The 25403-nt window shown below is 51.0% G+C and overlaps 1 protein-coding gene and 1 pseudogene across 4 annotated transcripts in view; one reads left to right on the top strand and one right to left on the bottom strand.

The window, feature by feature from the left end:
- Nucleotides 1–22446, bottom strand: part of LOC144735860 (type 2 lactosamine alpha-2,3-sialyltransferase-like) — an 82457-nt gene extending 60011 nt beyond the window's left edge. The window contains exons 1-2 of one of the 4 annotated variants that reach the window (XM_078618407.1): nucleotides 22062–22446; nucleotides 2874–2930 (exon numbers count right to left, since the gene is read on the bottom strand). The gene's annotated coding sequence lies outside the window, so the exon portion shown is untranslated. Of the gene's footprint in view, nucleotides 1–2873; nucleotides 3221–22061 lie in introns of those variants that run through there. The other 3 variants (XM_078618408.1, XM_078618410.1, XM_078618409.1) reach the window with 3 other exon arrangements.
- LOC144735814 (DCN1-like protein 5 pseudogene) lies at nucleotides 9869–10416 on the top strand (annotated as a pseudogene).
- Nucleotides 22447–25403: the final 2957 nt, after the last annotated feature.

Genomic DNA, 25403 nt, shown 5'->3' with positions numbered 1-25403 from the left:
GTACAGGGGCATTCTCTGTTCGCAACATTTTTTTTGTAGCTGATGCAAAGAGAACAGCATGTTAATGGTGGACCTTCCTGCTATGAAGCCACACTGAGCCTCAGGATACGTCCTCTCAGCTAGTATATGCGACCTGCTGAGGACCACACGGGCAAAGGTTTCCCCACGATGCTCAGCAGGGAGATGTAGTCATTGCAGTCCCCATGGTCACCCTTGTTTTTGTATAGGGTGATGATGTTGGAGCCTCTCATGTCTTTAGGCACTGCTCCTTCTTCCCAGCACTGGCAGATAAGTTCGTGGAGTTTCATTAGGATGGTGTGTTTCGCACAATTCAGTACCTCAGGTGTGATGTCGTCTTGTCCCAGGGACTTGCCGCTGGCTAGTGAGTTGATTGCGTTGTCAAGTTCCTTCAAGGTTGAAACATTGTCCAGTTCGTGTATGGTTGGTAAGGGCTTTACAGCAGCAAGGGCAGCTTCTGACACACCGTTGTCTCCCGAGTAGACCTCTGAGTACTGCTCTACCCACCTGGCCATTTGCTCTTGCTTATCAGTGATGGTCGCCCCTGTGCTGGATTTCATGGGGGCAGTCCTTCTGATGTTTGGACCAAAGGCTCTCTTGATGCCTTCATACACGGCACGGTTATTGCCAGTGTCAGAGGCGAGTTGGATCCGACTTCCGAGGTTCAGCTGGTATTTGTTGGCAGAGCGTCTGGTGGTCGTTTGAGTTGCACTGTGGGCAGCTTTCAGAGTCCTTAATGATCCTGTACTTGGGGCTTACTTGTTCTTAAGGAGCACCGTGCGCTTGGTCTGGAGGATCGGTTCCAATACAGCCAGGTGTTCCTCAAACCAGCCCGTGTTCTGCCTTGTCTACTTGCCGAAGGTATTGATGGCTGCATTGAAGATGGCATCTCTGATGTATGTCCACTTTGTCTCCACGCTTCCATCCAGTGTGTCGTGTAGGGGCTGCTCAAGGCTTGAATGAGCTCTGGGAGGGAGGTCTTGGCACAGTTGATGCGTGGGTCGTGCTTTTGTTTGAGGTGGTGTATCTTTATGAGGCTCAGTCTGACCTTGCTGAATATCAGTGAGTGATCGATGTCACAGACTGCACTGTGAGAGCTGCGTGTGATAAAGACTGAGTTGTTGTCCACCCCCCCCCCCCACTTGCGATTATCAACGGTTGGCTACGTACGGTGTGAAAGAAGTTCAACATACATATGTCACACGCCATGCGCGTAGCCACAAAACCGGAGCATTTCCAACCCTTAAACGTGATCGCCGAGCGCAATAAGTGGCGTGAATACGAAAAGTAACTAAAGTCCGTTCTCATTTTACCGTATTCTCCACCTAATAAGGGACATTTTCATTCGCTGAATTATAAATACGACAGCCGGAAAATGGGTCGTATCGTCCAAAATGAGACATTCGTCTTCCAGAAGACGAATGTCTTTAATCGAGTTTCTTTCGAAGGAACCTGCAGAAGTCACCTGCTCTCACCAGTGTCAAGCGGCGCATACATAATCATGCAATCTCCAGATCTCACCACACACTTTCTTTCCCCATCGTCCGCTGTATGTTACGTAACTTATTATTTTACACCCTCATTTCCCATTCTGCCAGCACGTGGCATTTTACAGTAACTTCGATTTTTCTTGTTCCGCCCCCCCCTTCCTTCCTCTCTCTGCTATCCCAACTTCAACAACTCATAATTACCAGCGACGGTGGCGTAAATTAAGTAAACACTTCGGGCAACACATTTCAATGCGGATGAGCTGTGCTAACAGTGGATTGATTGATAGGTTAGCTGTGGATATACAACACGTTGCATAAGCGATGGCCGTGTGTACGTATGTTGAACGCACGTAGGCCAACCGTGCTAATCGTAGATTAGCGTTGGCATTTTGTGGTAGCAAAGCACCACGGATAAAATGTATATAACAGGTGGCGTGTTCCTGTGTCCACGGCTCATGATTAAGCAGGCGTACGGGGGCATTGACATTTCTCATACTGAGTTCGAACCGCATCTCAAATGTGTCCAATGACGTGCGTGGAAGGGGGGAGGAGGCGCTATTTTTCTTTTACGATTCGCTGCTAACACCGAACGCCGTTTTTGCGGCGCTCAGAGTCCGAATCGGCGTCTGCAATCGGTTCGGAGGCGGAATAACCCCGTCGATGACCTGGAGCCGCCCTGAATCTGACCTTGCGACTGCGGCCCTGTTGCCCTGCAGCCCTCTGCTGCGGTTTTAAACACACGCACGTTGGCCATGTTACTGCTACTGCCGCGTTTGGCAGCGGTGCACAAATCACGATTAACAACGACAAAATAATTCTAGATTTGAAGCTTTCGTGACTGCAATGATTCATACTCTTAGGTTTTTTCGGTAAAGTCACGTAGGTGAAAATAAATAATAATAATAGAAAAAACAATAGAAATACAAGTTTTATTTCTATTATTTTTATTATTTATTTTCACCTACGTAACTTTACCGAAAAATCTAAGAGAAACGACAAAATACATTGGTCAATAATGACGCTGTGGGTGTGACATTAAAGGGGAACAAAACGTATATAACGGGCGACGTTTCGGGCACCAGCCCTTCTTCACAGCACATGTCACGCTGTGCTCCTGAGAAGAAAAAAAGAGCCTTGCGACTCCAACTATGTTAGATGCATGTGTGTTGAATTTCTTTCGCACCGTACGTAGCCAATCGTGCTAATCGGAGTTGCGGGGGAAGGACAAAAAAGGGTTATTGCCCGAAACGTCGCCGGATTATGTACGTTTCCTTGTAAGGTCATGCAAGCGGTTTTCACCGAAGATGACCATCGCGTCAAGTTACGCTGCAGTATGGACACTCGCAAACAACTCTGCGTACTTACAAAGACCGCAGCGTGGCTTGAAGCACTGCAAACACCGGCGTAGATAGGACTCGGTACCTGCGGAATGAGGGTGGGGTGGTCACGCGGGCGTCAAAGGTCTGAGCGGTCGAAGGGCTTCGAGACGAAACGGACAATCTCGGTCAACGCGTCGAGAGCTTTGTCAGCCAGGCAGCCTTGAACCCTCTGCGTTGTCGCCCAAGCGTCAAGCCTACGAGGATGCGATAACTTAGTGGCAGCAAGCGAGAGAGAGAGAGGGCGGGAGAGAGCGAGCAAGAGACCTGCCAGCCACTCCACTCGACGCATCGGTCTGCCTAGCCACAGTTGCGCCACGCGATAAACCCAAGTGGGGGTAGGGGGGTGATGGGGGGGGTCCTTGTTCGTTCGCGGTTCCAGGGACTTGCAACAGACGGCGTTGCCGCCTACTCCGAATAGCGGGCCCACCCGTGCAATCATCTCGCTGGGGTGTGGTTTTGTTTAATAAGGCGGGAACTGGATAAATATTGATAAATCATCGCGAAACAGAACAAATAGTTACAATTCGACGAAAGAATGCGTGAGACCGCACGGGTTTATTTTGCGCGGTGGAAACTTGCTGGAGAGAGAATTTAGTGGCGTGCTTGCGACTGTTTTAGTATCCATACTCTTTGGTTCTTTCGGAAACAAATAAAATAAAGCGCATTACTACCTGACGATGGACGCTTGTGTTGCGCCCGAAACGTCGTGATTTATTTAATTTTATTAATACCTACGTGACTTTACCGCTTCAAATCAAGATTGTTTTGTATCATTGTCCAACGTCCCCAGATGAGCTGTTAATGTCTTCGCTTGCGTTCATCGATCGATCATTACGAAACAAAGGCAAAGGTTTCCCGTGTAGCCTTGACAGACTGTTGGGGCAAGTGCTGTTAACGAGTAGCACCTATGCAGGCCGGCACGGCACACGAGGGGGTGGGTGGTCACGACCACGCCCGGCCGCCTTTGTCTCCCCAGTGGCGATGCTTACACACCGCACCAGGTACTCGTTTGATGCTGAGTCGACCTAGAAGAGGCCCAGGACCGGTTCATAGCGCAGTGCCGCTACACCACCACTGATCTTTGCCCCCCCAAGCACTCCGTCGCTCCCCCCAAACACTCCCCCGCCCCCCCCCAAACACTCCCCCGCCACCCCCCCAAACACTCCTCCGCCCCCCCCCCCCAAACACTCCCCCGCCACCCCCCCCCAAACACTCCCCCGCCACCCCCCCAACCACTCCCCCGCCCCCCCCCCCCAAACACTCCCCCGCCACCCCCCCCAAACACTCCCCCGCCACCCCCCCAACCACTCCCCCGCCCCTCGAAGCACTCCCTTGCGCAGTTACAATCTTTTTGCCCTTGGTCTGCAGTCGCGTGTGCGCGTGTGTGGAGTTTGCATCCTCTTTAGGAGGCTCGTGAAAGACGCTGCTGGGCAGTTGGAGGCAGTCGCCCTCCAACATCAACGGAGGGCGGAGGAGCGACGCTCACAATAACGAGCAGAGCGCCGGGTGGCTAAAGCACAGCAAGTTGGCACAGTAGGCTAAAACATCCAAATGCTGACAAATTGCATCGCAAACAACTCGATTAGGATTACACAGAGGGGCAGTAACATCGCCTCCTATTGCGGAAACCTGGCAGGACCCTCCTGAAAAGAAAGTATTAAGACTCAATAAGAAGTTGCTGGTAAAAAAGAGGGTACTACTTATTATTACAATAATAATAATAATAAAATCGAGCACGTGTTTGTGTTGCAATGGCAACCGCTCGCACAAACCGTGCCCAGTGTGACGTGGCTCAGTGTGACATCACCAAGCCCCGCCCATCACGTGCCGTCGAAAGGCGCACGTGGGAAAATGTGGGTGATACTTTCCTCCAATTCTCTCGGTGTTATCCGCGGGTAGTCGAGAAATCGAACCGATACCAGGCAGAGCAATTGCCTGCGTAGAAGAATCGGGTAGCCCAGCTGTCGACTGAATGAAGAAACCTCATCAGATAAAAAAAAAATACAAATTTCATTTAAGCTCATTCCAGGCGAGAGAAATAAGCATCTCCGTTTATTCGACGTCCGACCAACACTTTTTTTGTTGGCAGGGCGTCTAAAAGCAGGGTGCGCTTCGTGTGGCTAAAGAGACGTTGGGTTGAAAGTGACCTCAGCTGTAGTTCTGCGGCGTCCTTCTTCAAGGGACCACCCTCCGACACAGCGTGGTGCACTGCTCGTTGCGGCGAGTTCCGGACGAAATTGTCGAGGCCATTTCCCCCTTGCCCCCCCCCTTGCCCCCCCCCTCCTCCTCCTCCGGGAGCTGATTTGGAGTGCGCAGCAAAAACCTCTACAAGCCGGGCTCGAGTAAAATCGGGATTGCGGTGAGTCGGGAAAGCCCCCGCCCCCTCCTTAATAAACAACGATATGCAGAGTATAAGTTATTCATCTTTATATTCTTGGTTCTTTCGGTAAAGTCACGTAGAAGGGAAATAATCAAATAATATTTTTTTATTCTTTTATTATTTCCCTTCTACGTGACTTTACCGAAAGAACCAAGAATATGAATCCCTGCAGGCACGAAAGCTTTAAATCAAAATATATGAATATTTGTTAATCTTTGTAGCTCTACACGGCCACTTGAGCACAGGCGCAACAGTCGTCGACAATGCCGAGCGGCCGGCAACAAACGGCGCCGTCAAACATTGCAATATACTAGAGTGCAACTCGTTTCTCGCATTGAGCGAGGTGGGGAGGGGTGACGAACGATTGGAGTGGAATTGCGAAGTGGAGCGGTGCGAGGGAAGAAGCAGACAGAGGAGTGGTGTGACCTGCAGAGTGGTGAGTGGGTGATTGAGTGCGTGAGTGATGTGGTGGGTGGGTGAGTGAGTAAGTGCGTGAGTGATGTGGTAGGTGAGTGGGTGGGCGAGTGTGTGGGCGAGTGTGTGAGCGAGCGATTTGGTGGGGCGAGTGGGTGGCCGAGTGAGTCGAGGAGTGGGTCTATAAGTGGACGGATGCGCGGGCAGGTGAGAGTGGGTGAGGGCGTTGTTGTGGCCTGCGGTGTTGTTCGTCGTGATGTATGAACACAGGGTGGTGGATGGGACGAAACAGTCGGTGGCTGCTAGAGACCGAGTCCTCTTCACCCGTGAAGGAATCAAGGAGCGAAGTTGACAGGAACCACATCCATGGTTGGCGCAGCGTGGGAGACGTGGTCTAAATAATAAACGATGATTTTGATGCTGCTGCTGCTGCTGCTGTCGAAGGAACATCACATTTCTCCCCAGGCCAAGAAATGCCGCGCCTGGTGTGCAAAAGGTCCGTCGGTTCGATCCCGACCCTGACGCCTATAGATTTGGAGTTTGAGTGTCTCTTTCTCTCCCTGGTCGCATGGATTTTCTTCTTGATCTCCAGTCCCCCCCCCGCACCGCAACGTTTAGAATCAACGGCACGCGTTTAGATCTCTTTGCTGGTATACATTTCCACACACGATGAGCCTCTTCGTGGGGCTATCATTTGTAATAACCAGGGCCGCTTCTATAGAGGAGCTGTATCGCTCAGTGGTGAGGCCTTACTTGGTAAAACAAAATAAAATAATTTAGTGTCGGTCTGGGCCCCTCGTTCACTTGTGGAGTTTGATCAGCAGCAGCCTCATTCCGTTTGCCGGTTGAACCCATCGTAAACACGGCTGACCCCTAACCACCGAATATCGATCAGCGTTGATTTCCCGTGGATTTATCACGCGGGGAATTGGGATCTCTCCCGACTCATTACCCCCCTGCCCCTCCAAAACTACGACTTATCTCACGCTTAACCAACGGTTAAGGGGTTTTATTTTACTTCATCATGATTAGTTTGATATGGATTTGTGTTTTACCAGACGAACAACATTAAGCACCGTCATCATCGCCAGCAGCAGCAACCATGGTCAATCCACTGCTGGAATTAACACCTCCCGAAGCCACCACCAGTGGTGCCTCGTGCACGTGCCTGCCTGTAATCCAGCACTGTGGAAGCAGCGGCAGCAAGGGTTGATGGATCACACACAGATGCGCCGTGGAACTCCCTTCCCGTGGCACGACGAGGAGGAGCCGTACTCGCGAGGAGAATGAGGTACGTAAAATGTGGACTCCATCAGTTCCATCTGTGTGGGATAGAGCGTTGTCCCCTCGCACGCGTGGGTTTTTTTCCCGGTGCTCCGGGTTCCTTCCGCAAGTAAACACTCATTGATTGGCTGAAACGTCATCATCATCATCTATAGAGGACTGCAGAGCTTGGGAAATAGTTGGCGCTGGCTCACTGCCTCGCTCCTGCTGCTGCAGCCTTCCCGATCGTCCGTGGTTCATCTACGCGTGTCTAAAGTCGGCCCCTCTCTCTCTCCGAGTCGTATTCTCTCTCTCTCTCTGAGTCGTCCTCTCTCTCTCTGAGTCGTCCTCTCTCTCTGAGTCGTCCCCTCTCTATCTCTCTCTGAGTCGTTCCCTCTCTCTCTGAGTCGCCCTCCCTCTCTCTATGAGTCGTTCCCTCTCTCTCTCTGAGTCGTCCTCTCTCTCTCTCTGAGTCGTCCCCTCTCTCTGAGTCGTCCCCTCTCTCTCTCTCTCTGAGTCGTCCTCTCTCCCCTCTCTGTACGAGAGAGAGGAGCGAGCGCTGTGCAGTGGCGACACATCCGTTACAATTCGACAGCATCATGATTACTACGACTGTCTACCACGACCCCCTGCGATGTCATGATCCGCCTAGCACCACCTGCACACGAGCTGATTTCATCGCTCCATCTCCCCCGAGGGGAGCGTCCTCTGGGCGCTCGTTCCATTCTCCCGTGGCTGCTCCAACGTTGACCCTCCTAGCCACGTGTCAGCCCCAGCCCCACGTCGCTTTACTTGGCCGGGAGAAACTGTGCGTTGTTAGCCTGCGCGCGTTCATCCTAATTCGACGTCTTCCTCTCGCAGACTCTCAGTGCGATACCAGAGGCGTTGTATCTCTCTCCCAGTGACCCCCTTTAGATGGAGGCGCACTATGATAATGGCTTACATTAATTGCCTTACCCTCTCTCTCTCTATATATATATCTATTACCCGGTGTAAACCCCTTGGGGATGACGAGTTATCTGTGCGTACTGCAAGGGTAATACACAGACACACAAACAGGCACACACACACACACCTAGGCACGCGCGCGCGGGCGATCGATGGCCAAATAAGAGATTACTCGAGTCCAAGGCGGACGCGGGGATTGAGATGGATTCTCGGGTCACTTAAAATTCTCTCCCCCTTCGGCGTCCGACGATGACTCGCGGTGGGCTTCAAGAGCCGCGCTCCGACTCCAAGAAGTCACGACGCGCACGGAGAGCTGGCGCGGTGTCCTCGTGTCGAGGAGTTCACCAGGACGAACACTTCCCCCCCTTTCCCTCCCTAGCGCCTGAACTCCTCTAGACCCCTCTTCTTGGTTCTTTCGGTAAAGTCACGTAGAATGGAAATAAAAAAATAATAAAAAAATAAAACATGATAAAATAATTCTCACGACGTTTCGGCCACAACGCAAGCAGCCGTCCTCAGGTGAAGAACAGGTCTGTCGAGAAGACAGTGTCTTCTAGACCCGTGTAGTAGACGGGGCTATCATAAGGGGGTTTGGGGGTGCGGGACCCCCGGGAAAATCCCACTGCGTGTGAGCCCCCCCGCCCGCCCGCCCGCCCCCACCACTCCAACGCCTTCAAACTAAATGGGAAGTACGACATCTGACACCGTTGCGTACAAGTGCATGTCGCACCCCACCCACCCCCAAAGCGCGGGGCCCGGGGCGATCGCCGCGATTCGCTGTATCCGAGGGGGGGAGGGGGGAGGTCGCCTCTGCGTGTAGGCTCCGGCGCAGTTGCACCGCCTGCACCCTCGATAGCCCCACGCCCACCGCTTTGTGGCGTCTCGTTTTTGGAAACGTTCAGACGTTAATTTGTTTGTTTCGTCTCCTCTCTGTCCCGTTCGCACGACGTCGTTAGCTCGCGCCGAGCGCCGTGCGACGTTCGATCGATCCTCGTTAGCGGCACCGTGCGTGCGCGCATACACGGCGAATATTGAATTTGTTTACGCGCGCGACTTTAACGAAGGCGAAGATAGAAGAGAGGCTTCAAAGGGTGGAGATGAGAATACACCGAGACGGATATTGGGAATCATCTAACCCGGAGAGGAGCTGGGAGGATTGGAGGGGAAGAAGCCGCGGCCGCCATCGCCGAAGAGGAAAAAAAGGCCTCCCTCCCTCCCCCCCACCACCACCTTCGTTTGAAACATCGCGTTGCAACAATCGCAGCAGCAGCAGCAACAACAACAAACGAAACGATTGTCACCGTCGTTATATCGCAAAGGGCCCGCGTCCTTCCCGAGTAGTTTTTTTTTTTTGAGCCACCGGTGAGGTTCTTGCCTTGGTCATTCTGGAGAATATCCATAGACGATACAGGACCTTCAATCGACTGAATTTACGTGAAGACCTTGATGGGCAAAGCGATAGTTCCATAATTGCGGAGGTGTCATGCGGCTGTTGCGTCCTTCCGCTGTACTCACAGCATGCCCGTCAAGAAGAACAGGAGGTCCAGATTTGAAGCTTTCGTGACTGCAAGGATTCATACTCTTAGTTCTTTCGGTAAAGTCACGTAGGTAAAAAATGAAATTAAAATTAATACAAATAAAATAATAAAAATCACGACGTTTCGGAGGCAACACAAGTCTCCGTCATCAGGTGGGACCGTCACAGCCAGATTTGCTGCATGTAAGCTCTTAAGGGCTTACATCTTGAATCCCTCCCTCACTTGATGCAGCAAATCTGGCTGTGACGGTCCCACCTGATGACGGAGACTTGTGTTGCCTCCGAAACGTCGTGATTTTTATTATTTTATTTTTATTTATTTTAATTTCATTTTTTACCTACATGGTGACTTTACCGAAAGAACTAAGAGTATAACAGGAGGTCTCTTTGCTCTGAGCAGGTCGCAATCAAGCGCTCTAGGAGAGACGGCTATGTGAGGGTACAGCCTCGCAGTACTATCGAAAACGAAGACTCCTTCACCAACAAAAGGTGTTTAACCTGGTGTAGTGAATACACAGGAAATGATGATGGTATTGGTCCAGAAGGAATGGAGAAGTTCTGTAAAGACATTGGCGTTGAACCTGAACATATAATCACGCTTGTGTTGCCATCGAAGCTGGAGGCGCAGAAAAGCTGCAGGGAAAGTTTGTGTACCTGCGCTCGCTTCTCAATGATCCCGTGTCCTTTAAGCAGATCTACATATATTGCTTTGACTTGGCTAGGGACAAAGGTCAGTGAACTTTGGACATTGACACAGCCACGTCCATGTTGGCCCGGCTGCTGGGCAAAAATTGGCCTCTCTTCTCCTCTTTCCATCACTTCCTGGAGCAATGCAAATACGAAGTGGTCAACAAGGATCAATGGTGCAATGTCCTGGGGTTCAGCCGGACTATGAACGCAGAGCTCGGCAACGATGATGAAGACGGCGCATGGCCAGTTCTCCTGGACGAGTTTGTAGACTGGCAGAAGCGAAAGCAGCCTTCGTAGGCAGCGTGAAGTCATACTCTTTGGTTCTTTCGGTTAAGTCACGTAGGTGAAAATAATAATAAAATTAAATTATAAAGTAAAAAACAACTAAATTAAATCACGACGTTTCGGGCGCAACACAAGCGTCCTTCATCAGGTGGGACAACCACAGTGAAAACAATTGCTGAGGTATGCCAAAAAGATGGCTTTGTCAAGGGTTTATATAGCTGAGGAGGGTGGTGGGGAGAGAAACGATGAAACTGTTTTCGCTGTGGTGGTCCCCACCTGATGAAGGACGCTTGTGTTGCGCCCGAAACGTCGTCATTGAATTTAGTTGTTTTTCACCTTTTTGATTTCATTATTATTTTCACCTACGTGACTTTACCGAAAGAACCAAAGAGAATGGATCCTTGCAGTCACGACAACTTCAAATCGAGCGTGAAGTCAATCGCTAAGCCTCGTCCTTAGCCTCCTATCCCAACATCGGCGTCCCTCACCTCCAGGAGCCAAACGCGCCACTTAAATGGAAATACTTCAGCCGTACACATTTCAGCAGTTGTTTAACGGCACGCGGTGCACACACACGTTATACAGAGCTCAGAGACTTGAAATTTAAACGTGAGCTATCGCTAATCTCGTCCATACATCAGCTTCTCGCTAACTCACCCAACTCGCGTATGCACACAGCGTGGTGATCGCCTTGTGCAGTACACATTGTATTGTATTTCAGCATTGTATGCATTTAAACAGACCCTGAGCATTGCGTGTATATATGATCGGTTTGTATTGTACTGGAGTCTGGGCAAATGTTTTATCGTTTGAAAGCAAACTCACAAAACGGCTGTCGACCTGTGACAAAAGAAAACATTTTTGAAATTATTATAAAACAGTAGTAATTTAAAAAAAAAAGAAAAAAAAGGAAGGGAGGGAGGGAGGGGAGGGAGGGAGGGAGGGGAGGGATGGAGGGGTGGTAGATGTTGGAACCTTAGCTGGGGTTGCTCGTATTCCTGAGGTCACGGAGGTCGCGACTCCATGTGGTTTTGGGTTCTTGTTGAAAGGAGACAACTGAGATACAATTAGACGAGCCATGGAAATTAGATAACCTTAGACACACACGGAGAACCCATGTGCGTCTATGGGTCTTTGTGTAAGTTTATAGAGCTCTATGTGAGTCTATGGGTCTCTGTGTAAGTTTATAGAGCTCTATGTGCGTCTATGGGTCTCTGTGTAAGTTTATAGAGTTCTATGTGAGTCTATGGGTCTCTGTGTAAGTTTATAGAGCTCTATGTGCGTCTATGGGTCTCTGTGTAAGTCTGCGGGTCTCTGTGAGAGTCTGTTGGTCTCTAAAGATCGTGTAAGTGTGGGTCTACGTGTCTCTACGTAAGTCTATGGATCACGTAAGAGTATTGGAGTCTATGGGTCTCTTTGTAAGTCTTGGTTCATCAACGTAAGTCTATGGGTCAGGTGAAAGTGAGTCTATGGGTCTCTATGCAAGGGCAGTGGATGTGAGTAGAGACGAGGCAAGGGACAGAAGCTCATGGAGGGAGAAGTTCTGAGCAGCCCCTGCGACAACGGGTTACTGTTTCGACGAACGAATCGTGAGCGCTCCGATTGATTTGAATCAATAACGGCCAAAGTAGTTTACAGCTGCACAACGTTGGTGAACTGATGACAAAGACGTCGCCGCCACATCATTGACATCGAGACGTCTGTAGGACGTGATGTCATCCACTGCGCTTGAGATGATGTTGCTGATGACAATAATAATTACAACAATTTACACTTCTAAAGTGCCTGTCGCCGCGAGGTAACAAGGCCGCTGTAGAACAGGCACGAAGCACGTAGGCTTGCACGAATACAAATCCAATTCCAAACAAAGCATTTAATAATTAGTTTTTTAGGGAACCTTAAAAATAATTACAGAAACTGATCTGGAAACAGGAATTAAATAATGAAAACTTCTGTTTTTCTTATCTGTATTGAGTCTGTGTTTAGTCTATAGGGAGTGTTGAGTCTATGGGGCTGTGTTGAGTCTATGGACAGTGTTGAGTCTATGGACAGTGTTGAGTCTATGGACAGTGTTGAGTCTATGGGCAGTGCTGAGTCTATGGACAGTGTTGAGTCTATGGGCAGTGTTGAGTCTATGGTGCAGTGTTGAGTCTATGGGTAGTGTTGAGTCTATGGACATTTTTGAGTCTATGGACAGTGTTGAGACTATGGGCAGTGTTGAGTCTATGGACAGTGTTGAGTCTATGGTGCAGTGTTGAGTCTATGGGCAGTGTTGAGTCTATGGGTAGTGTTGAGCCTGTGGACAGTGTTGAGCCTGTGGACAGTGTTAAGTCTATGGGCAGTGTTGCGTCTATGGGCAGTGATGAGCCTATGGGCAGTGTTGAGTCTATGGGCAGTGTTGAGTTTATGGGCAGTGATGAGCCTATGGGCAGTGTTGAGTCTATGGGCAGTGTTGAGTCTATGGGTAGTATTGAGTCTATGGGCAGTGATGAGTCTATGGGCAGTGTTGAGTATATGGGCAGTGTTGAGTCTATGGGCAGTGTTGAGTCTATGATCAGTGTTGAGTCTATGGGCAGTGTTGAGTCTATGGACAGTGTTGAGTCAATGGGCAGTGTTGAGTCTATGGGCAGTGTTGAGTCTATGGGCAGTGTTGAGAATATGGGCAGTGTTGAGTCTATGGGCAGTGTTGAGTCTATGGGCAGTGTTGAGTCTATGGGCAGTGTTGAGTCTATGTGCAGTGTTGAGTCTATGGGCAGTGTTGAGTCTATGGACAGTGTTGAGTCTATGGGCAGTGTTGAGTCTATGGGCAGTGTTGAGTCTATGGGCAGTGTTGAGTCTATGGGCAGTGTTAGTCTATGGGCAGTGTTGAGTCTATGGGCAGTGTTGCGTCTATGGGCAGTGTTGAGTCTATGGGCAGTGTTGAGTCTATGGGTAGTGTTGAGTCTATGGGCAGTGTTGAGTCTATGGGCAGTGTTAGTCTATGGGCAGTGTTGAGGCTATGGGCAGTGTTAGTCTATGGGCAGTGTTGAGTCTATGGGCAGTGTTGAGTCTATGGGCAGTGTTGAGTCTATGGGCAGTGTTAGTCTATGGGCAGTGTTGAGTCTATGGGCAGTGTTAGTCTATGGGCAGTGTTGAGTCTATGGGCAGTGTTAGTCTATGGGCAGTGTTGAGTCTATGGGCAGTGTTGAGTCTATGGGCAGTGTTAGTCTATGGGCAGTGTTGAGTCTATGGGCAGTGTTAGTCTATGGGCAGTGTTGAGTCTATGGGCAGTGTTAGTCTATGGGCAGTGTTAGTCTATGAGCAGTGTTGAGTCTATGGGCAGTGTTAGTCTATGGGCAGTGTTGAGTCTATGGGCAGTGTTAGTCTATGGGCAGTGTTAGTCTATGGGCAGTGTACGTGTGAATGTTGAACTGTGGTCGCACCGTACGTAGCCAACAGCACTAATCTGAGGTGCCGGGGGAAAGGAAAACAAAACTAAACGCAACACAAGAAGCAGTTCTAAAAATCTATAAGTTTTCCATCTTAGAACCAATCTAGCAAACACCGGTTCGCAAAATCTCGACCACAAAAACCAATTCCTGCTGCTGCCAACAACCGAACACGGGAGATGCCAATTCCCGGACTGATGGCGATTCCTTGCTGGGAAGTAATCCTGATCCTCAAGTATGTTCACGAACACAAACACGTGCATTCGTGTTAATGGAAACCAGTTTGAACACAATTGAAATAATACGTCGTGATTTGTTAAAACAGATGTAATCAACCCATTTGTGCTGACTTTGAGCCATCCTGTCCATCTCAACCGGTTCCGGGTTCATCTGAACCTAGGTCGACTCAGCCTTAAACGAGGAGCTGGTTGCGGCGTGTTAACATCGCCACTGGGAAGACAAAGGCGGTCGGGCTCGTGTGCAGTGCCGGCCTGCATAGGTGCTGCTACTCGCTAACAGCACTTGCCCCAACCGTCTGTTAAGGCCGTACGGGGGATCTTTGTCTTACATCTTGTAACCAAATCACCTCTGGAATGAATGCACTCGATCTCACCAGATCTCGGAAGCTAAGCAGAGTTTTAATATTGTGTATTATTATTTATTGTTGTTGTTGTTGTTGAGCTCGTATAGCCACGAGGGTGCACGCACAAATCTTTGTTCCTACAGCACGCGGTGGGGCGATGCTTGCGCGGGGCGCCAATTGGATCGTCAAAAGCGCGGGTGTCGTGAGAGATGGCGACGGTTTTGGGAGGGGCCTCATCCAGCAGTGGGTAGATCACGGCCGCTGCTTCGTTCTTGAGATTGTAAATGTTCTGGATTTACTCTTACACACACTATCGGTGTTGCTGGACTCGTAACGAATTGGCACGTTTTGCTCAAGTGACAAAGTTTACTGTTTGGCTGTGTCGGGTGGTGGCGGGTTTAACGACGCATTTTTATTTACGAGATCTATCCAAACAAAACCTGTGTTGTGGACTTTGTTAAGCCTCTGGCTTTTTGGTTTGTATTGTATTGCGCTCCTTGCTATGAACTCAGGTGTCCTTCGTAAAATACACTTTGTATGCTCGCGGTTTATCGATGCGCTTGCTTGTGATGGACCGAGATGACAATGCGTTGGCACCTGCAAGCTGAAACAGAATGCGTGTGTGCGCACACGTGACCCACTGCTATCCACTGCTCGATTAAAGGGTCCCCCCTCCCACAACCCCATTCTACCCCCCATCCATCCATCACAAACGCGCGATGCCACGATCAATCCATCTCGTTGTTCGATCGCTTCCATTCACGTCGCCTCCCTTGGCTGCGATTTCACCGTCAGCTTCCTCCTCCACTGACCACGATCCTTTCTGGCCTATCTATGGTGCTATGGAGAAGGTCATTGCCTGAAACGTTGCTTGTTACATAGTTGTTTTTTTACTTTGAAAGCCACAAAAACAAAGATCCCCCGTGTAGCCTTCACCGCAGAGGCGTAGCTAGGGGGGGGCAGGGGGATACATATGTCCCTGGGCGCCAAGGTAAAGGGGCGCCAAAATGAGGCTTACAATGTTACATTATAACTTATTGCGGCGGGCGCGGCAGCCTGAAACTACTGCACAAATCTACACCTCAACCTAAAAGTTTATATATCCCGCCACACACAGCCTACATGTCATGTAATTCAATTTTGGTATGTGATTAAACGGGGGGGGGGGGGGCGCCAATTTTATAGTTCGTCCCCGGGCGCAAATGATCCTAGCTACGCCACTGCTTCAACGACTGTTGGGGCATTTGCTGTTAGCGAGCACCTTTGAAGGCCGGCACGGCACACGAGGGGGTGTGTGGCCAGCACCACGCCCGGCCGCCTTTGTCTCCCTAGTGGCGATGCTCACACATCACACCACGTAGTAATTTGAGGCTGAGTCGACCTAGGGGAGGCCCAGGACCGGTTCAGACAATCGTCACTGGGTGTTGTCCACACACACGCGCACACGTGGTGTTTTTGCGGGACGTGTTCAGCTTCCGGCCGTTGTGTGTCCTGCCGAGGCCGCATTCACTTGGTCGACGGTTTGACATCTGCGGGTTTTGTCGCTTCCCCTGCGCCGTTTCCGCGTGCTCCCTGGTCAATTTCTGAGTGCTGTAGTGTAAACACGGTGCAAATTCCGAGAAGAAACAGACAAAGGCGGGGGGGCACGGTGCTGGCCACCCACCCCCTCGTGTACAGTTCCGGCCTTCATAGGTGGTACTCGCTAACAGCACTTGCCCTAAAAGTATTCAAAGGCTATACGGGGGATCTTTGTCTTTGTGAGCATTTGCTCTCTCGCGTCGTCTCTCTCTCTCTCTTCATTAATCCTCTTCATGAACGAAAGCAAATGAACACCCCATCCTCAGCCAATCAGATGCTCGCACGGCGCGTCGCTGCTGAGACCCATTCCGCGTTGGTGTGTGGAAGCGGTGTGTGTGTGTCTGCTCGATTCACGTGAAACTGATATGGAACAATTGATTTGGTGATGCTGCTGCTGCTGCTGCGTTGGCTGTGTTGCCGAAGCACAATTACACAAAACGAATCAACACGTTCGTCAACAACAAGAACGCTGCGTTGCCTTAACAGGCGACGTTTCGGGTAATGGCCCTTCTTCATAGCACGTGGGTGATATACAACAAAACAGTTGTCAGGAAGGACATTTGCTCCCTTGAAAAACACAACTTCCCTGAGAATGAATGTTCCTTTAAAATAATAGATGCGCGTGATTTGAGAGCATGAAACAAATAACGTATCATGGGACTTTTTTTGTCAGTATCAAAGTATGAGAAAGCTGTCCCATGACTTAGCTGCTTATCCCCGAGCTACGAATGCCCTGGTGGCACGTGTGGCATTGCGCTGGTGCTGCTCGCCCTGCGGCGTCGTTCTCTGGTGTGACACCGGCGGTGAGACGAGGCCGTGAAGAAGGCTGCCGTCTTTGCCGTAGGCCAATCGGTTTTCAAATACAATGCATCATATATTAATTACCAGAGCGTGTTTGTTTGCATGTTCACCACAAAGTGATGTGTGTCGTTAATGAAGACTTGCAAAAGGTTTCTTACTTGGTGTTTGAACATCATAACGCCTCCTGTTTTGTTGTATTGCCCCGCCAGAAAGGGTACAACCTGGCTCTCGTTTCTCAAGGTTGAACCTTGAAATAATAGCCAGAGGCGACGATGACTGAAGGCTACCAGGTGAGGTCAAGTTCAGGACACACGCAATATCTGGGACACGTGGCCAGGATGGAGGATGAACTGTCACTGGCCGTGAAGGATGGCGTTGGAGGTAACACTGTGGGGTGTTCCGGGGGGGGGGGGGGGTGATGGCGGGTAAGACGAAGACCATGATCTTCAGCGGACATTAAACATTCAACACCGGCCGGGAAGGTGGATGTTGTCTCGGTTTGGAAGACGCAGAGAAACAGGGAGAACGCGGAGACGCTTCAAGGAGACGTTCGTGGTGGTGGCAACGGCCCAAACAGCCCCGCAAAGGCCAAGATACTAGAGCACGGCACGTGTACCGATGTCCTGCAGCGTGTGCGCATTCTAGGTACCGTGTAAAGATTCGTGCAACATTGTCTAGGCACATGGCAGAATAATGTACGTATGTCAATATATATGATGCGTGGGGAGCGGTGGTGTAGCAGTTAGCGCGCTGCACTTCGAACTGGGCGACCCGGGCTCGATTCACGCTCACGGCCAACACCCAGTGACGATTATCTGAACCGGTTCTGGGCCTCTCCTAGGTCGACTCAGCGTCAAATGAGTAGCTGGGGCAACGTGTAAACATCGCCACTAAGGAGACAAAGGCGGCCGGGCGTGGTGTTTACCACCCACCCCCTCGTGTGCTGTGCCGGCCTTATAGGTGCTCGCTAATAGCACTTGCCCCTACAGTCTGTTAAGGCTATAGGGGGATCTTTTTGTGAACACTCACACGTGTGCGCATACCAGCAATAGTCCACGTGTGGTGTATGTGTGTTGTGTGTGTCCCGCGATACGGTGCACATTGACACGTGTATCGATGTTGAACTTCTTTCGCGCAGTATACGTAGCCGTGCTATCAACGTACAGACAAATGAACGCTACGCTGCACTGATGATTCATAGCAAGGGTGAAACCGGAAAACACTTTTACCATCGTGCAGCTGCTGCTGCCTCTGAATAATAACACGGCCATCATTTCTACTCTCTTGAGTTGGTGGTTTCGACAAGGCTGTGTGGTGACGTCGCGTGACGTGCAAGGCACGATGGGAGGACCCAACGGACGCATCCCACGGCCACAATCGCGCCGATTGCCGTCGAGAAACCTCCGTCTGTGAGCGATTATATTATTACGGTTGCGTTCTTTGAGTTACCGGTAACCACTAATGATAAACGGTTACCGGTGTTACAGCCGGCAATGAAAACGGGAGGTGTTCAGATGTCCAAACACCAAATAAGATTCTAGATTTGAAGCTTTCGTGACTGCAATGATTCATACTCTTAGTTCTTTCGGTAAAGTCACGTAGGTAAAAAATTTAATTAAAATTAATAAAAATAAAACAATAAAATCACGACGTTGCGGAGGCAACACAAGTCTCCGTCATCAGGTGGATTTACTGCCTCACTTGATGCAGCAAATCTGGCTGTGACGGTCCCACCTGATGACGGAGACTTGTGTTGCCTCCGAAACGTCGTGATTTTATTGTTTTATTTTTATTAATTTTAATTTCATTTTTTACCTACATGGTGACTTTACCGAAAGAACCAAATAAGATGCCGCTTGCAAGGATTCAAGTACCGTATGAACCACGCGTGAACATGCAAACAAAACAGACACGCAGGGCGCTGCTACGCCGGCTGTCACGGTCAGCGGTAACCACAGGGCTCGCGATCCAAGAGGGCATCGGTTCGATTCCCATCTCCTGGCGCATCGGTGGAAACGACGGTGGGTGAGATTCTTAGTCCACCAACAGCCGCAAGCACCCCCTACCCTCGCCTCTTGTCCACCCGGAGCAGTTTGGTCGGTAGGGTTGGTCGCGTGTTTTTGGGGGTGGTTGGGGGTAAAGTGTGGCTACTCTCACCAATTCCAACACGTCTGGTCGGCGTGGAAGAGTCGGCCAAATTTGATATGGGGGAGGGGGTGGGGGGGTGCCAAAGGTCAGGACAATAATAATAGTTCAATTTGTAACGCGCGCAAATTTGCAGACGTAGTGGCCGCAACTCAGAGGCGCGGAGCCAAGCTCAGAGTCGCTCTAAAGCGTGATTGTAGAGGTGAGTGTTTAAGTCTCTCTTGAAGGAGGCGATTGAGGTGATACTGCGAATGTGCAGAGGGATATCGTTACAGACTGTTGGGGCTGCCACCGAGAAGCGGCGCATAGACATGACCATCCTGGATCTGGGGTTATTATTTTAATTTTAATAAATCACAAAGAGTTATTTCATTTATCTTACCAAATGTTCAAGGTTACTTTCGTGACTACCAATGCATGCACGAATTCTCTTTCGAAATGGATTTAGGATCATTATTATTATTATTATTTTAACATGACAATTTGTAACACTTTGAAACATCCATCCACTACGTTTTGTCTCAATTCATTTGGCGTTAGGTGATCACGTTTTGTAAACAACTGATGTGACGTGAAGGATACATCGATCAACATGTAATTATGAAAATAGATAACACATTAACTTAAATAATACTGGTAGGAACCTCCTGGTTACACCAGCCCACAGGGGAGTATTGTGTCCGTCGTGCAGGGAGGGGCTGGGTGGGGAGGGTGGAGAGGGGCTGGGTGGGGAGGGTGGGTTTGGGTGGGGGGTGGGGCTGGGTGGGGAGGGGCTGGTCACCCCGTGGTGCCCTTATTCAACTCAACGTTTAACCTACTCACGCCGGTTTGTGCCCGCCCTCACAGTCGGGCATATTTGCGGAATACACCACGCCGCCATTGACCCTGGCCATTTACCGAGCAACCCAACGTTCCTACCAGCTCCCTCCGCAGGAATGTGTTTCACAATCATAATTTTTTGAATGCCAGTGTTCATAGAAATAAAATAAGCCCACGTGTACTGGCTTTTGGGCCCCCGCTTTATTTATTTACCCATTCATTTACTTGTTTCAATTATTGCTGCGGGAGCAGTGATTCAAATCGGCCAGCAAAACAGACATCGCACGAATCACGATCACGTTTAAAATAGTTGATTTGCTGTTACCCGGCTGAGAACTCTGCCGTGCTGGGATGAGTCTCACGCGCTCCGTGTGACTCCCTCGGGGTGGAGTTATTCGTCTGCCGCCAGCAAGGATGCAATGCAATCAGTTTCGCGGCGAACGTCAGTGGCGAGCGATACGGTGTAGGGACAGGACTAGCCCCTCCACGATCTTCCCCACGAACCACCGTCACCTTCACTGAACCCGCACAGACGAGCGCGGTGAAGTATGGTCAAAGAAACCCCCATGACCGGACACGGTGTGGGGAGGCGTTCATCCAGCCGTGGATTGACAAAGGGTCGTGAATGAATAACCTAGGTGGAGTGTGTTTGTGTGTGTTGACCGACAGTGTGGGGAGCGGTGGTGCAGCGGTTAGCGCTACGCTACGCTTCGAAACCCGGCGACCCGAGTTCGATTCCCGCTCAACGGCCAACACCCAGTGAGGATTATCTGAACCGGTCCAGGGCCTCCCCTAGGTCGACTCAGCCTCAAATTAGTACCTGGTTCGGTGTGTAAAACATCGCCACTGGGGAGACAAAGGCGACCTGGCGTGGTGTTGGTCACCCACCCGCTAGTGTGCCGTGCCGGCCTTCATAGGTGCGCGCTAACAGCACTTGCCCCAACAGTATATATCAGGTTATACGGAGGATCTTTGTCTTTGTTTGTTGTAACCGATAGTACTTGTGAAACTAGCACAAAGGTGTATACTAAATGCACGTGCGTCAATATATGATGTGTACACTGTCACGTGTATGCGTCCCAGTAATAGCACACAGATGTAGTAGAGTGTATGCGTGGTGTGTATGTGGTGTATGTGTGGTGTATGTGTAGCCATGATACAGTGTACACTGGCACGTCCATGTATGTTGAACTTCTTTCGCACCGTACGTAGCCAACCCTGCTAACCGGAGGTGCAGAGGAAGGACAACTGAACACAAACCAAAAAAAACAGTTCTAAAGAAATGAGTGTCGCTTGGCTTCCTAATACTGCATCGGTAACACATGATCATGCTTAACTCCAATCTCTACTGATGCACACAGCCCATGTAACGTGTTTGTACGTAACACAATACATGTAACCCACACGGATACATGCACACACACACGTATTCACACACACACGTATTCACACACACACACGTATTCACACACACACACAAAGACAAAGATCCACCCGGATAACCTTCACGTGCTTTGGGAGGCAAGTGCTTGTTGGCGAACATCGATTAGGGCTGGCGCGGCACACGAACGGGTGGGTGGGCAGCACCGTCTTAGGCCGCCTTTGTCTCCCTAGGGGCGATGCTCATACACCGCGCCTGGCACTCATTAGAGGCCGAGTCGACGTAGAGGAGGCTCAGAACAGCTTCAGATAATCATCGCTCGTAGCACAGCAGCGCCCTGACCGCTGCACTATCGCTCCCCACACGCACGTTCTCACGCACACACAGACAAAGAACTCACCCCCCCCCCCGTCAAGTCTTTAACAGTCTGGCAGGGCAAGTGTTGTTGATGAACAGCGAAAAAAACTGGCAGGGCGCACGCAGACGCGTGTACAACACGAACAACAACCGCCATTCGCCACCAAGTGGCGGTGATGGCACCACGGCGCCCTGTGCCAGGCTACGTGCACTTGAGGCCACGTGAAGTGTCGAAGGCTCAGTGGAGGGAGGTCACGGCACGGCCATGGGTTGACCGACCGAGATGACTGGCAGATGCCCCCACCTGTGCTCCAAAACTGTGCCAGCTATCTGCGTTTTATCCACCCGACGCTCCCACTCGCTGTTGTGAGCGTCGCTCCTCTCGCCTCTCCGCTGTTGCTGGAGGTCGACTGCCCAGAGGGAGCGAACGTCCACCCCCCCCACCCTCCTGTACCCACATCCGTCCATCGCTTCTCGAGCCCGTGCCGCGCCCGTACACACACACACGTACGCGTGTACTCACACACACAGAGAGAGGGGGGGGGGTGCTGTACACGTCACTTACTTGTTGAGACGCTGGCTTTTATATTAAAATCTTGCTGCCGCTGCTGTTGCTGCTGCTGCTGCTGCATGCGCTGCTGTTGCCCTTGTGTCCCGTTAGCAGGCCATCTCAATTACTTGGGGGAGGGGGGGAGACGTGATGCATGTCTGCTCCTGTCTCGCGGGGATGAGGTGCAGTGGGCACAACGTGGACAAGTTGGTGGGCCCTCTCTGTCTCGGCTCAAGCTGGCCGGCTCGCTTGGCTTGCCCCGGCACGGCCTCTGGACCTATTCAGATGATTTACACAAAGCCGAGGAGGCTGAGCTGTTGTCTGTGCCTCCTTCCTCTCGCTCGCTCGCCTCGGCCTCTCTGCGCCAGAGGCTGACGCTTTGCTTCTTTGCAGCAGCGCAATCGCTGGGAATTTAAATTATGTCCTGCCTCCCTCCTCCTCCTCTCCCTCCCTTCCCTCCACCACCACCACCACCCCCACCACCAACCACCCCTGCTGCTGTTGCTGCAGCCCGATGCGTTGTATCCCCGCCTCTGCACACACAGAGAGACAGGACCCCGCTCGCCCCGTGCACACAACGCCTCTCCACAGCGCGCAAGCACTCGCGGTCTCGAGCGAGCACCACCACACGTAGCATCACACGCTGACTCCATCCAGCACAACCACAACCACTCTCATCAGCAGCATCACACGCTGTCTCCATCCAACACAACCACAACCACTCTCATCAGCAGCATCACACGCTGACTCCATCCAGCACAACCACAACCACTCTCATCAGCAGCATCACACGCTGACTCCATCCAACACAACCACAACCACTCTCATCAGCAGCATCACACACTGACTCCATCCAACACAACCACAACCACTCTCATCAGCAGCATCACACGCTGACTCCATCCAGCACAACCACAACCACTCTCGTCAGCAGCATCACACGCTGTCACCATCCAACACAACCACAACCACTCTCATCAGCAGCATCACACGCTGTCTCCATCCAGCACAACCACAACCACTCTCATCAGCAGCATCACACGCTGACTCCATCCAACACAACCACAACCACTCTCATCAGCAGCATCACACGCTGTCACCATCCAACACAACCACAACCACTCTCATCAGCAGCATCACACGCTGACTCCATCCAACACAACCACAACCACTCTCATCAGCAGCATCACACGCTGACTCCATCCAGCACAACCACAACCACTCTCATCAGCAGCATCACACGCTGTCTCCATCCAGCACAACCACAACCACTCTCATCAGCAGCATCACACGCTGTCTCCATCCAGCACAACCACAACCACTCTCATCAGCAGCATCACACGCTGTCTCCATCCAGCACAACCACAACCACTCTCATCAGCAGCATCACACGCTGACTCCATCCAGCACAACCACAACCACTCTCATCAGCAGCATCACACGCTGTCTCCATCCAACACAACCACAACAACTCTCATCAGCAGCATCACACGCTGACTCCATCCAACACAACCACAACCACTCTCATCAGCAGCATCACACGCTGTCTCCATCCAACACAACCACAACCACTCTCATCAGCAGCATCAGACGCTGACTCCATCCAGCACAACCACAACCACTCTCATCAGCAGCATCACACGCTGTCTCTATCCAGCACAACCACAACCACTCTCATCAGCAGCATCACACGCTGACTCCATCCAACACAACCACAACAACTCTCATCAGCAGCATCACACGCTGTCTCCATCCAGCACAACCACAACCACTCTCATCAGCAGCATCACACGCTGTCTCTATCCAGCACAACCACAACCACTCTCATCAGCAGCATCACACGCTGACTCCATCCAACACAACCACAACAACTCTCATCAGCAGCATCACACGCTGTCTCCATCCAGCACAACCACAACCACTCTCATCAGCAGCATCACACGCTGTCTCCATCCAGCACAACCACAACCACTCTCATCAGCAGCATCACACGCTGTCTCCATCCAACACAACCACAACAACTCTCATCAGCAGCATCACACGCTGACTCCATCCAACACAACCACAACCACTCTCATCAGCAGCATCACACGTTGTCTCCATCCAACACAACCACAACCACTCTCATCAGCAGCATCAGACGCTGACTCCATCCAGCACAACCACAACCACTCTCATCAGCAGCATCACACGCTGTCTCTATCCAGCACAACCACACTCATCAGCAGCATAACACGCTGACTCCATCCAGCACAACCACAACCACTCTCATCAGCAGCATCACACGCTGTCTCTATCCAGCACAACCACACTCATCAGCAGCATCACACGCTGTCTCTATCCAGCACAACCACTCTCATCAGCAGCATCACACGCTGACTCCATCCAACACAACCACAACAACTCTCATCAGCAGCATCACACGCTGTCTCCATCCAGCACAACCACAACCACTCTCATCAGCAGCATCACACGCTGTCTCCATCCAACACAACCACAACCACTCTCATCAGCAGCATCACACGCTGACTCCATCCAACACAACCACAACAACTCTCATCAGCAGCATCACACGCTGACTCCATCCAGCACAACCACAACCACTCTCATCAGCAGCATCACACGCTGACTCTATCCAGCACAACCACAACCACTCTCATCAGCAGCATAACACGCTGACTCCATCCAGCACAACCACAACCACTCTCATCAGCAGCATCACACGCTGACTCCATCCAGCACAACCACAACCACTCTCATCAGCAGCATAACACGCTGACTCCATCCAGCACAACCACAACCACACTCATCAGCAGCATAACACGCTGACTCCATCCAACACAACCACAACCACTCTCATCAGCAGCATCACACGCTGACTCCATCCAGCACAACCACAACCACTCTCATCAGCAGCAAATACAACACGCATGATGCAAGCATCACGACAACCACAGTCAGGATCACACGCGTTTTCCACCCAGCACAACCACAACCGCTCTCGGCACCACCACCAGGAATACCACGAGCCTCCTGAATCACCACCACCACCACCAACAACAACAACAGCGACTCGCCAGCATTAGCAGCAACACCACCAGCACAAGCAGCAAGCGGCACCAGCGCAAGCACCAACTCAGCCATCGCCACGAGCAACCATCTTCACCACCACAAAGTCAAAGATCCCCCGTGTAACCTGAACGCACTGTTGGGGCAAGTGCTGTGAGCGAGCAGCGCCTATGAAGGGCGGGCAGGGTACACCACCGCCACTACCACCACCACTACCACCACCGCCAACAACAACACAAGGATCACCACCCCAACCAGCAAGCATCACCACCAACAACAACAGGAGGA

Source organism: Lampetra planeri, chromosome 57 (assembly GCF_965212315.1).
Source record: "Lampetra planeri chromosome 57, kcLamPlan1.2.h2, whole genome shotgun sequence".
Lineage (NCBI taxonomy): Eukaryota > Metazoa > Chordata > Hyperoartia > Petromyzontiformes > Petromyzontidae > Lampetra > Lampetra planeri.
This window is presented reverse-complemented; position numbering and strand designations above follow the sequence as displayed.